We start from the raw sequence: 16422 nt of genomic DNA on the forward strand, positions 1-16422 counted from the left end.
ACACTGAAAACTGAAAAGCATTTAAAAGTCTATGTGTGTGCCAGCAGTTGTCTTTAAAGACAGTTCTAATAAAACCAAATGGCTGTAGTCCTATTGCAATAATCAGCATCTTATTTCTGATCTCCTTTTATTGCTTTATTTCAAAGTTAGCTCTTTGCATGACAGGACCAAACAACAGGCTCTGGAGGAGCATCACCTCTACTAAAACATCATGCAGCAGCTGATAACAGGGTGGTTAAAAAATAACAAGTGGTAAAAAAAATAACAGCTGCTGTTGTGGTTATCAACACAGGTGTCGGCTGAGAGCTTTTGTTGGGGCCTCACAAAGCAGAGTATCTCTTCTGTTGATACAGATGTGAAACAACCTCTAAGCACCCAGGAGTGGCTCAGACTCCTGTGCAGGACTGAGGTGTTGATAGGTAGCAGCCAGGTGTGGTGTGGGAGTGCACATTTCCTTGAACTGCCAGAGCCAGCATCCTTCAGAGAGTGATTTGTGGCACCGTRCTGGAGGCACAGCCCTCCCAGCTGCCAACACGTCCACGGCTTCCTCACCCTGCCCGGGAATCTCGAGGTCACACTGGAACCTTCCTGCGACCTCTTCCGTGCCAGCTTGTGTTTGCCTTGTAGCTTTTCTGGAAGGCACCTGAGCTATCACTGGAGACGGAACTGCCATGAGGTGTTTATTTTCCAAGGGGATTTATCAGTGCCTACAATGTCATTTACATTGTTCTAAGAGATACGTTAAAAAAAAAAAAAAAAAAAAAAAAAGGAAAAAAAAGGTGCAGCTACATGTGGGGTGGTGAAAGGATTACCAGTCCAGGCAGGTTTAGAGTTTGCTTGGGATTTGACTTTTTCCTTCTTCATGACAGATTTTATGGAGCTATACACTCAGGGATTTTAAGAGAGAAAACCAGATCTTTAGGAGGGGGTTTGCAGAGGGACAAKATTATTGTTTTACTGTATTATTTCACAATATTATTGATGTGACATGCATGCGACAGTCGAGTCWGTTGAAGCTGAAACTTGGAAACTCGTCTGCAAGTGGTTACTTTTTGCAGTACATAGATCTTTCTTAAGACCCTGCTTTTTCAAAACTGTGAACAATTAAAGAAATATACTTTAAAAATCACAGGCAGAGATAGCTTTATTAYTGAGAACTGTTAGGAAGATGATCTTATCTCTAAATAACATTTTTAGTTGTTGACTTGGATGCAAKTATGGGGAGAGGAAAAGAAAAACCATTTTCCAGATTTTGTGCTCTGGAGTGAAGCATTTCAGCTCATTCACTCAAACTGAAGTTTGTTCAGGGGAAGTTTTGCTAAGTAGTCCCATGCAGCTAGAGATAAGCCTAAATACAAGATAAATTTTATGCACGCAGTACAGAAAAAGTAATGACTTTAAATGTTCTTTGCAACACATTGTGCATAAAACTTAACCAATGTCCAAAATTCTGCATTATACTTTTTTAATACTGAGTTGRACAAACCCAGGATTTTTTTATCTTAACAGCTGTGGGTTGGGCAAATGTTTTAGTTTAAAAAATAAACAAATGTGGACCTGCTCTGATTACAGCCTAATGTGTCAATTCATGTGAAAATCAAGACACTTGGGAACCCTGCTATACACTTGCAGATACTTGACCTCTGTGAAGAGTCTGAATGGTTCCTTTGCCACTTTTAATGTGCATTTAAAGAAATGTGGTACTCCTCCTCTCCCCCACTGATGACTGGATATTTCTGAATATCTTGAAATTCACACCCACTTGAAATGCTGACTTGGGAATACACTTTTTTGGACACATGCTTCATCATATTTCAGCTGTACACAAAGATAAGCATTTTAGAAGTCGGAGGAAGAACATTTCCTCCTACAGAAGAGAATTTATATTTTCCCTGACATTGCCCAGGCAACACAGGCTTGAATAAAAAATTGACGCTAAAAGCAGAGTTCTCTAGTCTGGGAATCAACACTGTTGTTTTATTCCCAGCCACACTCAGTATCCTACTTGATGAAGAAAAGAATGTCCTTAAATTCAGGGATGTTGAACATATTTTGATGACCCATATAGAAGCTATTAGAGGGCATAAATGCAAATAATAGAATTTGAATTTCTAGAACTTGAGATACACTTTGCCCTGATTTTATCCAGTCTCTTTCTGTGCTTTCTTCTCTTYTTTTCCCCCTGATGTGTTCAGCAGTGATATTTCATATCAAGTGTTGTATGAGAAACAGAAACCCATGGTCTCTAAGCAGTGCTCTGTTGCTCAGTGTCACAGTCCCTCTATTACAGAATCAGATCTCTTCTGCCTTCCCACTTGAAACCTTTTGCATACCTAGACCAGTAGTGGTGAGCTACACATGAACTACAAAGCTACAGAAGCTCATGGGAGATTTGAGCCTGGATCTGCCTGGGCAAACAAGGGCTTTGTGCCCACRTCTTCAGTTCTCTTTATGGCTTTATGAGGGCTACTCACACCACTTACTTTGCCCTCTAYGCAATTTTGAGCATCCGAGTTTAAAGTGTAGGTAGGCACAAAGACAGCAGAAGCACAAAGACACCTAATAAAGATTGTCTGCATATCCAACTCAAGTTTTCCAGTAGATTATATCCTTAATGAAGAGAGGTTTGCATCTCAGTAAGCTTTGTCTCATGCTGAAGTTCGAAGTTTGAGAGCTAAAGGCTTGAGTAATCTAAAACGCGACTGCCCATTGAATTCAAGAATGTTTCTTTACTTCCTGCCAGCTAGCAGCATCTTCCTTTGCATTTCTAAGCACACAGGTATTCAGTTCTGTTCTCCCTCTGTGTAAACAGATACAGGGCATTTGAGAAGGTTTAGGGAAGGGCAGCAAAGTCAAACCTACAAAGTGTCCTCTGTATGAGAAATGATTGCATAAACTAGGGAGTCTCCTGCCTTCCAAAGAGATGGCTGAGAGGGCAGTGCTACCCTTCACAGCACATAGAATCAAGCTGTGGAACTTAGTGGATGTTAAAAGTTTATACTGATTTAAAAACAAATTAAGTAGGAATTGGTGGAGTCTGGACAATCTTGCTGAATGGCATGGTGACTTCCTCAATCTTGATGGCACCAATTCCAGATAATTCCTGGCATTTTTGTTGCCAGGCAGCAATATAAGATACTATGCACCTTCCAAAACCAGCTGGCAGTGATGGGCATGATGATCTACAGTGGTTTGCAATTATTGCAGAGAGACAACATCCTGATGATGACCACTGCATCTGGTCAGGGTAGCAAGTAAGATGTGTGTTGCATCTGTGGCTGTGACAGTTCAAAAAAACTAGTAATAGCTAAATCTGCTATATCTTCAGTTGTGACTGTCATAGTCACAACCTGAAATAGTGTTGGTTGAATCTTCAGAATACCTATTCTAACTGACCATCATCTTTCCAACCCTGGAGGTGGCAGTCTGCATCCAAATAATCTTAGCAATTCAACTTTGTGGTCCCAGCACTACTGCACTAAATAAGGGGTGTCTTCCTTATTTTTATGTTCTCCCTACGCTGCTGAGAACATGCTTTCCAATGTCAATAGCACAAACCTATCTCTCTCCATGGACCAGACTATGAAATGAGTACATAACAGCAGGAAATTACTAGTAAAGTGGTCAGCTCTGTATGCTTTCCTGGCACAGCTGCCATGAGCTGTTCTTTGTGGCATGCAATGAGTAGCAGAGCTTGCTCACTTGCAAGTCCTCCCAACACAGTTGCCAACCCTCTCTGTGCCCATATTCAAAAAAAGATCTGTGCTCCTGTCCCAGGGAAAGCTGAAATGGCATACTTCTCTCACATGCTGAGATGCAAACAGGACCATGGTTGTCAGTGGCACACCATGGTCCCTCCTGCAATGCCATTTCTTGGTGGCTGATTTGAGAAACAAATTTCACTGGAGCTATCCAACCTTTCCAAGTGAGAGCCATTCCACAGCAYGTGGACTCAGGCAGCAATAAGCTGAAACACAACTAAGAAGCCTCTGGCTGAGAAATCACTACTGAGTGCTTTTTTCATTTGTTAGTGTTCACTGGGTRTGTGTTCCTTATAGCAGAGCCACTACTGCCACATGCTCAGACTCAGTGCTACAGATTAGGGTACCTCACCCCTAATGAATAAGCTTTAGAAAACTTTCCTGTCTCATTCTTAATTATACATTCCTGTAACAGCTAGAAATTGTTCAGTACTTGAAATAATTATACTTTTCTTTTTTTAACCCAGRAGCCATTTTCTTAATAGCTAGTGGTAGCTACTGATTAATACTACTATTTATATCTCAAATAATACCAGAATTCTTTCCAATTAATCAAAGAATAGTGTTACAGTGAACTTATCAATAAATAACCAAAGCCATATTTGATCTCAACTTCATAACTTTTTGTTTTTATATTTTTGACATAATTAACTTCAGTTAGAGGTAAGAAAATMTTTGCTTTTTCAAAGTAAGAACAAGTTCTCTGTTATATTGTAACTAATACAATTTACTCATATCAGTGGTTTTCTCTTTTTTTCAATTCTAGCTTAGTAGCTAGACTCTGTAAAATCAGCAATTCATTAAAAAGATTGCTACTTTACTCCCTATTAAAACTAAATATTCTTAAACTAGACTTGCCGGTTTCAACACACAGAAAAAAAAAATGGTGTACAAATGTCCAATCCCAATTTATACAAGAATGTACAAATAGAGGGGTCTCTCAGGAAAACTGGATGTTGCAAATTGAGTGTGGGAAAATGCTGAGAGCTTCAGGTCATGGCTGACATTTAAACTCAACACCTCTGCTTCTGCATTGCTATTACTGGTAGTCAGTGACGTAAAACACTGCTTCACTGTGGGTTTGATATTGAGATAATCTGTACACTGAGCCACTGAATCCAGCTACAGCTACAGACTTAACAAACTCTTTCTGCAGAATATCAATATGGGTACATAGAAGCAATGTGCGTTTATGACTTGCAGAGCTGTGCTTTTTTTGTATGACCTGTTCAAGGAAAGTWCTGATATCTGCCTCTTCACAGGTGATTTTCATCCCATTATCATTGTCATGATTCAGGTAACTGAACACCTGAAAACAGATAGCTACATTTTGTAAGTTAGAAAATTCCATGAGAAATTTTATTTCCATAYTTTAGAGGGTCAGAGGTTCTTCATCCTTGGCCTGTAGTCTCCTTAMTAAGGAGAAAGACCTACACATGAACTGAATCAGCACTAGTCCTGTCTGTCTAGTGCTCCTGCAGAACAGGCTAGTGGGTTAYGGACAAATGATGCTATTTATTTTACATCCTGTTGTGCTGGTTTTTTAAAATGTTTTGCTGTAAAACATGTTTTTGTCTTTTAGGGAAAGAAAATTACCTCTTGATGAATTTGTGATTTCAAAGAAGGGAGGCACACTGCAATAAAAGAAGTAAGTTTGAAAATACCCTTTAGAAGCACCCACAATTGTCATAGAGAATACTTGATTAATGTACCTGTGGCTGCTAATTAGACAGTAAATGGCTGAATTACTGCCAATAAAAGATGCCGTCTGGTAGGTCTGTCTATTAAAACAGAAGTTTATCTGCAACCTTTTAAATCTGAAGGTTTGGGTTTTTTGCTGTGGGATGTTGCCGAATCATTAAGAGAGTCGTGGCAGTATTAATAAAATGATTTATGAAGTTATCAAAATGCCAGTTGTGACAAATTAGATCCTAAACTCAACTCATTCCTAACTTGAAGTTTGACTTAGTCAAACTCCAACTTTACCTCAGCTTTGGTCATCAGCCCTTCATACCATGAAGGGTAGTAAAGGCAGGAGTGCTTGAAGTTAAGCTCTAGGGCTTTCTTCTTTCACCTGGTGAAGTTACTCTGTGTGTACTTCAACATGTAATTGCAGTGTCATCTAAAATGCCTGTTACCCCTGAAGAGGGAGGAGGGGGGAAAAAAGGATACCTTACTTCCAAGGTTATTTTTACTCCAAAAAATGTTTTTGTACACTCCACTGTGGGTCGCTACAGAAATAAAGCCAAGCTGGAAAAAGCAGGGTAAGATAACAGAAGAATAAGCAGGTAATTTGACCATRTTTGTTTGTAAACCCCGTGTTTCTATTCATTAATTGCAGACAGAATGCAGGGCAATCTAGACACCCACACATCTCATCCAAAAGGCTGGAAGGAYCAACAAAAACACTAGCAAGCAAAAATCCATTTTAAGTAAGAAGTTACTGTCTACCCAATTAGTGGCATCACCATTTGGCAGCTCTTTGCTGAACCTAAAACCATGGCAAACTGCAAACGATACTAGATTTAAAGACACCGGCACAAATTTCAGCATTAGGCAGGGCCAAAGAGAAGCAAAGCTTAGAGCAAAAATGATAAACAAGTCCCCTTTGAAATGAGATATTTAAAACCACTATTCAAAGAAAAGTGAGTTTTTCTGAAGATACTAAAAGATACTTCTTTCAATACTTGAAATAATTCATTTATCAGTGATACTAATTGAAAGACACTAGTCAGGCAGGGCAAAAAGTGTTGGATGACAGGAGAATTTTTTTTAATAATAGCAGTAATGCTTTATGATGTTTGGCTTGGGGAGTTTTACAGAGAGTTGGTTTTGACACTTCATCACTGAAACACAGCAGTTGGAGCAAATATCACTGGGATTGCATGTTTGACATTATGCAGGTTACAGTAAGAAAAGCTTCCCCTTAAATGTTTAGTTACACTAACAGTGTTGTTGATATACTTCTGTTCTAATGAGTGGCATTTCAGCGTTTTCCTCAGGTTATACAGGACATTTTTTGTTAGATGTCAATTTGCATCTGCTGGTTATGTTCAACTCTCAGTAAAGAGATATTCCTATGAAGTTCTTTAATTACTTATGGCAAATGCAGGCTTGGTCCAAATTTTGACAAAAACAGAAAAAGTTTTAGGGATGATTTGTTTTTGAAATGTAGTCTGTCACCAAGGTGCTGTGAGGACGGGAGGCCCCAGCCAGCCCGAGGAACYATTCCTACAGCCCAGCCCATTGCCATCTCCAGGCAGGCGATCCCTGCTGCTGGAGCTGCTGAGGCAGCATGGCCACAACGTACAAAATAATGCCCCTAATGGTACCAGGTGACTCCTGATGCCTCAGTGAGTGCACTGAAGAAAGGGTCCATGAAAGAGTCCATCTCAAAGATGAAAAGCAGGAAGATATTTGACACGCCAAAGCAGGTAGAGACAGCAGCTCTAACACAGTGGCAGGCTGGCATGGGCTTGCCCTAACAGCCAGGAGAAGTCTGTGACAGTGGAAGACTAACCTGCTGTCAGCAGCCACGGCTAAAGAGTGTGTATATCCTTACCACCCTCTGGCACTGGGCAAAATCCACAGGTGCCACAGGGCCCACGCAGGAACCCCTTCCAGTTTCTGCAACATGGTGTGTGTGTTTCACTGAATTAGTGTCTCTCCTCACCTCCTAGTTTTCATCAATCTCAGCCGGCCCCATCCCGCGCTCGGAAGTCTCATTTAATCTAACTGATGGATAAGAAGCATATGCAACTTTTTCAATAAGATTTCTGACTTCACCCTTTTAACCCAGAGAATAACTATAAATAGTTTATAATGTCTGGGATTTCCACAGCCTAAGTGGAGCTATAAATAGTTCTAAACATTTTCCCACTTCATGCTTTTGAAAAGAACATTCTCMACTTCCTTTCTTGGAGAACCCCTGGGAATAATGCTAGATCACAGCTCAGAAAATGTGTATATTAGGAGAGTTTAGCAAGACGGACCTCCAGCAGCTCTCGGGCTAATTTCGCGTCAGGAAAGGGTCGGGCGTCCTTCTCCAGGAGTCCGTGTCCGTGATCCCTCAGGCTCTCGCCAGCCACCGCGGTGTGTCCCTGCCCTCAGCCCGCCGGGGCCGCTCCGAGCACGGCGGGGCCGCTCCGCGCTTACGTGCGGGACGTGTGTGCTCGGCGGGCATCGTTTTAAACACCACTGCAGGGCTTGGCCCCGCGCCTCGCCTCACGCACGGAGTGCAGCGGGTCCGCACCGATCGCCGATGGCCCGGGCTCGGCGGGAAGGGCCCGGAAAAGGCCCGGGAATGGCCCGGCCGGGAATGGCGTCCCCTGCCGCCCGCCCGCAGGGCCGCTGCCAGCGCGGCCACCAGGCACCGCTCAAGGAGGCAGCGGCAGCGAGCGCCAATTCCCGCTTGGGCCAAGAGCAGGGTCCCTCTGAGCGAGTTCGGTCCTGGAAAGGGGGGAAAAAAACTGACTTAATGGCAAATTATGTCCTATCCGTTCTGTCCTGCGTTTCCTCCATCATGCCTTTTTAATTTTGCCTTAAGTCACCACACTGCTTTCACTTTAAAAGCTCAAAACYTCTGCTATCTATTTTACCCATGATGTGAAGATATTTGAAGCTGATGATCAGAAAAGACTGGAATTCATCACTAAAGAAGATGATCAATTATTTGCTCAGGGGCAGCAGATAATATACCTCCTAGTGAACAGGCATTTGCAAGAAGCAGCTACAGGGAATGGCTTCACGCAAAAATTTAGGACACGCAGGCAGTAGAACAGCTCAGTTGAGAGACCCAGACCATTTATTTTACATAGGCCAGAAAAATATTCATGTGAAAAATGTGAAAACAGAAAATCACATTATGCCATTGTATCTTTTAAAAGTACAGAGCATTTAGATGAGATGATTTTATGCATGGCCTCATGTCTACAGAAAACTAGTTGAGCAGTAATGAAAGACCAGTTTCAAAACAAACATTTTTAAATTCGGCCCAGGAACTGGTGGGGGTGTTGAGTTCCTAATATTAGATGGCAATGACTTTCTGTAAACAAGGAGCATGAGAAGGGAAAGTCCTAACCCCATAGGACTCCAGCAACTTAGAGAACCTCCACAGTATAAAGTGTGTGATTCCTAATACTAAGAACACAGTGAAATGGTTTAGCATACATAAAACAAAGCTGAGATGCATGCAGGAATTCACATTTGCTTTCTTTTGATGCTTTAAATCAAAGTAACTTTAAATTTGTACCTATGCAGTGGCAAATTTGTATACAAAATGAATGCAAATTGTCTGTGATATATGCAATACCAAAATGCTGATTCCTTAAAAAGCCAGTAYTTCCATGAGTATTACTATCACAGACTGTTCACAGATTTGTTACATGGTATGCAAACTCTGCACCCACTTAAATGCTTGAACACTGAACGAAGTATGGCTCACTTCAAAAATACCTCCTTTTTACACTGACTCAATTTCAGTTGGTCCAGATAAAGAGGCTGTTGAGATAATGGAAAATTCCKCATCACAGAGAAGATCTGACTGTGCACAGGAAAAGAGAGCTCTTTGCACAGCCACCTCTCACAACATTGTTGAAGACTTTGGTAGTTTCACATTGTGGAGGGGACAGGATATTGCTTTTTCTGGAATCCATTGCAGACAGAATGTGGGAACATAAAAAAACCTTTGTATCAAAGTTGATCAACAAAAAAAAAATCCAAGTCATCCAGTCAGTGAGTGTTCTGTAGTTTACTTAGCAACAGTCTATACATCACAGATTACCTCTATATTAAGCAAATAATGAGGAAAGAGAAGCCGTGGCTCCATGGCTATTGGTAAAGATAAGCCTGATCTCTTTATGTAGTGGCCAGCACCTACTCTCATTCAGGGARTTTTTGAATGATAATTGAGATACCTATACCAGCACACCAGTAAAATAATTCTGCTGTTATGACAGTAGGAATGGAAGCCGGAACAAAGGTAAAGAGAAATAACTACTTTAATATACATATACACTATAGCCTTGATATAAAACACTCCTTCCTCCTTGGAAAGAGCACTAAGAATGCACCAAGCAGTATAATGTACTTGCAGTTATGCAGGATAATCACAGGAGTTTCTGTGAAGTCAGAAGAAAAAAAGAAAAAAGAATTTTTACAGCTACTATCTTATTGTCAAAAAGTACTTTGTAAGCACTCGCGCTCCTTGGCCCAGTTTCTTCTCTTTCCAATCTTGTTTTTCAAGTGGAACTCCTTTACTAGTTAAGCATTCATTTGAATAGTCATAGTATGAGCCACAGCCTCTGAACTGGCAATTCCATTCATCTCCCTTCTGTGCAGTGTTTTTCTTCTGCATGTCCCTATCTCTGTAGGCTATAATGCAATTCACTCTGATGGATTAAACTCAAAATGCTGCTCCCATTTGGCATGGAGTGAGTTCTTACAGAACCCAAAAGCCAAATGCATGTTTTCCAAACAGAAGTAATATGCTAYGAAGGCTTGGTTCAAGGTTCAAGCCTTAATATTATTCTAGGTACAATCTACTATGTAGCTAAATGTGGAAGTAAGCTGAGATAGGAAAGAGTTAAATGATCRAGCTGAAATGTTATTTAAATATCATGAATTAAAAGCTCCAGCCTAGCTGCAAAGAATTAAAAAGGGCACAAGCTTGGCAATGCTCCTAAGGCCGTAAAAGCAATGTKTAGAGAGAAAGAAATCTTTGTTTAAATGCATAAAGGAAACTAAAATTGGCAAAATGGTGCAAAGAAAATGTATCTGGGTGATCACAAACTGACAGAATACAAATCTCCCTCAATACAAGGAGAATTTCCATGAATTTCAGCAGGGYCACTGTCAAAAATCTCATCATATAATAAAGTCAAGGTGAAACCCCAGCAATTTCATAGGCTATTTTTAAAACTGCGTTTAATTTGTAGTTGCTTCTGTCTTATCCACTGTCCTCTGTTTCACACTCTGAGGGATGAAGGTCAGTTGCTCCTCCCATACCCATATTTGCTTTAAGAAATGTTTTCTGAGAATTCAGATCCTCTCTGTTGGCAGCAATGGGGTTCTCGCTGATGAGTTCAATAAAATGGGAACATGGAGACAGCCTCCCTGGAAAATCTGCAGCAARTGGGTAGGAACTTAAATTTCTTGCCTCTTCAAAGGAAACCATTATTCAGAGGAGTGAGATACACACTAAGTTGGTGTGATGGCTGTCTGTAGCCAAAAAAGGGTGGTCCCACCACCTCCTCTGCAGGAGACCCAATCCAATATGGGCACACTGTGATAGATCAGCTTGCTGATTTGGGAGAACGATTAGCCTTTTTTCTTGTTTCGACAGGTTAATTTTCTGTGGAATCATCTGCTTGATCAACTTGTGGTCACATCTAAATCCCAGCTCAGCTCTCCTAAACCTGAGGAGAGCAGGCCTGCTCTATACCCAATTTATATTGTGAAATTTCCCCATAAGAAAAGAATTATCAGAATCCTCAGCACTAGACTGTGAAGGACTAAGATGAGAGTTTCTACACAACGCAGTTAACGAGATAAATGAACATTCATTTTCCTAAATGGCAAGCCTGCCACTGAAAATGGGGTGGGGAAAATCAATACAGTTTCTTGGAGGTTTTTATTGTTTCAGAGTRCATTTGTCCTCCCATCTCACCCTGGCAGTGAGAAAGCCTCCATGAAAGACTGTGCAGTAGGGATKTGTGCTATTCTGGAGCTGCAAAGTCCTTTAAACCTGCTAGACTGGGTAGACAGGGTAGGGAGGTGAGGTCAGCCATGAGGGGTGTAGGCAGCTGGCATGATGATCTCTCTGACTCCATAAAGCCCCTGGAAGGGTTATTGTGTCCTCAATGGGTTTACTCTGGCCACCATATCATTTCCACCCAACTCACAGCATTCCTGGCAGGGTAGCACTAATAATAACCGAACAACAGCAAATGTCATCACTTCCCAYAGCCCCTTCCCTGCTGAGCCAGGCACTCAGAGCTTCAACCCAACAGGGGGAAAAGGGACATTCCTCACCCAGTATGAATACAATCAAAACATGTCACAGTACTTCTAATTAAATCCTACTTAAAATTATTGCCTCTGTAGAATTGCCTGCAAGGAAAAAGCCCCAGAGTAACTCAGTGAACATGTGGTTCAATTAACCATTGTGATCAACAGCAAACACATCCGAGAAAAGACCATCACTGACATAAATTCCTGCAATCKTATGAACAAGTAGAAATGTCTTCCTGACTGTACCTGGGATTTGGCCAATGATACATTAAATGCCTTTGTAATTTTCTTGCAGGTGACGTAACCACAGAGGCTTTCTGCATTGAAATAATTAGGACTTTGGAGATTCCCTAAACAAGTTCCCATGAGAAAAGAATTTCTGGGTAAGGTTTCAGGACTCTGGTGAATTGCTCAGGCCAGAATATGATTACGATATCTCCAGCAGTGACGGAAAGTAAAAGATCATAAGGAAATGGACCCCTTCAGCTGGAAATGGGATATTRCATGATCTTCTAATATTTGGGTTTTTGTATTTTCAAAGCCAAGTTAGATGAATGTTATCAGTCTTCTATGCTGGCACTGACTGATGAAACATTTTGGAAATTATCTGTTCATATACATACATGCTTATTACAACAGAAGGATGGAAATATAACTGCATTCATCACTTCAACTGACTTTTTTTCTCTTATGGATTTAACTTTACAGGACTGGATTCTGTGAAACTAAGGAGTACAYTTGTGCTGCTGCATGGGAAATGTCTTGTTTTTAATGAGTTGCCAACTTAATGACCTGTGGGATTTCAAAGTTCCTTTTTGGTTTTAAAGGAAATGATTAATATATATTCTGTCTTTAATTATAGTGCTATAATTGTGTGAAAGGAATTCCATTCATTCTTTTCTTCATTTAAATGTTTTACATTTGTGAATGTCAGGCAACATATTCTCCTAAAAGTCGTGTCTGTAAAATAGATGTATAATATTATTCACTTTCAAATATGAGAGTAATGAGAGTACTGGTATTCTTCAGTTTGGGGCAGAATATTTTRAGTCTTACTTTAAAAGGATAGACAAGTTATTTAAATAATAGCTTGACTAAAATAAAGTGAATTTATATGGAAATAAATGCATGGCTTCAAGTATCTATTAATGTAATACTGCTACTTATTTTTTACAACCAAAAAATGTTACAAAACAGGAAATGTTATGTGTGTATTTTTGTTAATACTGTAAATGGCTATTATAGCCCACCAGCAAATATCCTAGGATAAATTTGAATGATTGGTAGTTATACTTCGGAAAGCAAATCTTAATCCTACTGCTCTGTCTGTATAATCTAAGGATTTTCTTACTCTGAAAATGATATGTGACTTCTTTCTCCTGGTTTTTCCCCATGTAATCGGCAGATCAAGTTTTGGGTTTTTAAGAGCTTGCATATGTGCTGCATACAAACCCCATCCCTGTGACTCAGACATTTTGATCTCTTGGTTATCAGCCAGACATTTTTCAACAACCTGTAAACTTCTGGAAATAAACTTTTTTGTCGGAGTCTTCCTTATACATAAGAAGAGTCCGATTTTGCAAAATTATACCTTAGAAAGACCTTTTAGGGTGTACACCACCACCCCACACAGATTCAGAACCCCCTTCTCCCACTGCCTACTCAGCTTTCYTGCTCCACACCACATGTTCTTACCAGGTATCCCTAATTTGGTTTCCCAGATAGTCTGGCCTAGGGACCAAGATCCACTCCTYAATTTGGATCACAAGGACAAAAACTTTCTGTATGAGACCAGAAGCCTTTCCTTTCGCATACGTCTGAAAACTTTATTTCTTTGAGGTTTTGAATAGTCCACAGACCTTTTAAAAAACACGTGAAACCTGATTCACAGCTTCTTATATGCACCTCTCCCTCCTGCCAGAGATGACTGGCTCTTCCCTCAGCAGCACCACCACYAAAAAGGGAACACAGAAAGGACTATCTGGGTCATCAAATCCCAGTTGTCTGCTGTCTCAGGACCATGTAATAATCCATTTATAAAGTTATCAAGCTCCATCTTAAAACTACTTAGGCTTTGTTTCCTCTCTGCACCTGTTAGGAAGATCTTGTTCCCAAGTKATAAGCTCTGTCATCTAACAGAATTACCTAGTATTAATCTTCTAGTGCATTGACTTCCATTTTGCACAATTACATTTAATTATGCTTCCATTTCTCTAGTTCTCATCTACCTCATTAACCTTCTGTGTTTTGCCTTTACAGAGTTGCATTGGGAAGGATGTAATTTTAAGACATTTATTTGATACACAAGRACTGCATTATCATTCTGCCGATAAACAGAAAAGGCTTTACTATCCTAGCAAGGTTAGAGTGACCTTGCTTGTTAGCTCAGACAGAAAAATATGCACACATTCCATAAAGGAGTGTGCTGGCATCCTCTGCTAGAACTGAAGTGCAAAGTTAAATCACAATAATACATCACCACAGGATTAGGAAAGGAGTATTGAGGGTAATTTTAACAAATGTTACTGGGTAGCCAAAAAGAATGCCACTATATTAACAAGAAATTGTAACTTAGTGTATTAATGTAAAAGTCAGCATGGTTAAAAAATAGTTAGAAAAAGAACTGGCAAAGCAGACAACAAGATAAAAACATAAGGCTAATTTTCTGCAGCTTTCCCTCAGTTGTGTTTCTGGATACTCTGCCTCTAGTTTAACTGTCAGCTATGTCAAAACGARCAAGACAAGCAAGTGAACAGGAATAATTACTTTGTTTCTCTTTAAGTAAGCATGGAGGTTTGATAAAAATTTCACTGTGTCTACACATGAACCAGCACACCCCAGGCACTAATCTGATGGGCCACTGCCATTACTGTCAGGTGTTTCTACCTCCTCTGTCCTCACCAGCTACCCAGCTTTGTGCCACTGAGAAAGAACAATAACACAGACCTACTTTTTGTGACAAAGCCWTTACAGAAAACATTTAAGCATATCAGGCTCAAGACTTTGAGGAACTCACAGTAGTTTTCTTTCCTCTTTAGCCAGTTCCTCACCCTGCCTACAGTTCTAATGCTGATCTTGAGGTTCTCCATCTGAATTACTAATCTTCCRTTTGACACTGTATTGAGTCCTCTAGAGAAGATGTTAGCTCTTACTGCAATTTTTCAGTTACCTTACTAAAGAGTATTAAAATGCAATTTGCATTTTACCCTCTTTTACTGCAATTTTAGTCTCTTTGATAATTTTTTCCATCAAAAATAGATTTTTAAGTACTGTGAAGTCAGATTGAAAGACTATCCAGAATAGTCTTTCTAAATATAACACCATTTATTGATATAATTGAAACTTTGCAAGCTGCAGAATCAATGTTATCTGTTTTCTTCGTGCACACAGCACATTCTGCCTATCCTCAGTAGACCATGAAAGCACTCCTGGTAGAAGAGCAGTAATTTAAAAAGTCAATAAATTCCTCCATCCAGGCATTTCAAGTAGGTTAATGCAAAATKAATACATTTTGTATTGCCCAAGGTAGAAATGGATAACTTGCATTTACTCTGGATTATATTAGCAATCCCTGTTGCACCAGTGTGACATATCCCTGCAGGCCCCTTTGGAGTAAGAACATAATTTCTGCAGCCTGTGATGTTGATTCCCAGCTCTGTTTCTAGCTTCTCCTCTCCAGAACTCTGAACAGAATGATTATATCTGTGGGGAGGAGATAGATGTATGTCACAAAGAGTGCATTTACAGCATATTATGTCCTCAGTTTTACAGTCCACAGGGTATATGGGAGATTGTCCTTTCTGAGGGTACTGCAGCCACCTTTGAGACAACAATACCACTCTTCTTTTTTTTTTTTTTACATACTATTCCTTTCCAAAAGTCTACTCAGATAGAATACTAGTGGTGCTGGGTTTATTGCTTTGATCCAATGGTCTTGTWTGCTCACACCTGGTTTATCATTTTGATTTGCCCTTTATGGCTGCTTGGTTCTTATCTCTCTAAGCAAAAGTATTTGTAAAACATRAAATAACTATTCTGTTCTGTTCTGCTTAGGGAAGGTTTTCATGAAGCTTATAGAACAGGGTTAGTAAAAAAAACCACAAGTAATATGAGAAGAGATTTAGAAATTGTGGCTTAGAAATGAGAGATTGGAGAAATTTTAGATTTACTTACTTCTGGATAAAKAAGACTGAAGAAACTTCAGGAAAGAAGTCTCATAATAAACTTCATGAAAAGTATAGAAGACTAGCTAGGTAGGAATCATAGAGTATCTTGTGTTGTAAAGGCTCATCGAGGTTCAACTCCTGGTCCTGCACAGGACACCCCAAAAGTCACACCACATGCCTGAGAGCATTGTCTAAACACTTCCTGAACTCTGTCAGACTTGGTGCTGTGACCACAGCCCTGKGGAGCCWSTTCCAGTGCCCAAACWTCCTCTGRTTGAAGAACYTTTTTCTAATATCCAACCCAAACCTCYCCTAGCACAACTTCAGGCCATTCCCTCAGRTCCTGTCACTGTCAACCACAGAAAAGAGATCAGTGTCTGCCCCTCCTCTGCCCCTCACGAGGAAGTTGTTACAACAACTTCCTTAACTGCACTGAGCTCTCCCCTCAGTCTCCTCCAGGCTRAACAGAYYAAGTGACCTCAGCC

At 40.3% G+C, this 16422-nt stretch overlaps 1 protein-coding gene and 1 long non-coding RNA gene across 3 annotated transcripts in view; one reads left to right on the forward strand and one right to left on the reverse strand.

Annotated features, from left to right (window-relative positions):
- ANGPT2 (angiopoietin 2) overlaps window positions 1-8060 on the reverse strand; it is an 87594-nt gene extending 79534 nt beyond the window's left edge. The window contains exon 1 of the mRNA XM_057375906.1: window positions 7754-8060. The gene's annotated coding sequence lies outside the window, so the exon portion shown is untranslated. The remainder of the gene's footprint in view (window positions 1-7753) is intronic.
- LOC130579255 (uncharacterized) lies at window positions 5347-13350 on the forward strand. 2 transcript variants are annotated; one of them, XR_008965969.1, is made up of 3 exons: window positions 5347-5409; window positions 12067-12154; window positions 12480-13350. It is a non-coding gene; the product is annotated as an uncharacterized LOC130579255 (long non-coding RNA). The 2 variants fall into 2 exon arrangements; XR_008965968.1 differs by lacking the exon at window positions 5347-5409 and adding an exon at window positions 10228-10896 and having other exon boundaries at window positions 12480-13349.
- Window positions 13351-16422: the final 3072 nt, after the last annotated feature.

Source organism: Malurus melanocephalus, unplaced genomic scaffold (assembly GCF_030028575.1).
Source record: "Malurus melanocephalus ecotype Western Australia unplaced genomic scaffold, MMel_1.1 scaffold_263, whole genome shotgun sequence".
Taxonomy (NCBI): domain Eukaryota; kingdom Metazoa; phylum Chordata; class Aves; order Passeriformes; family Maluridae; genus Malurus; species Malurus melanocephalus.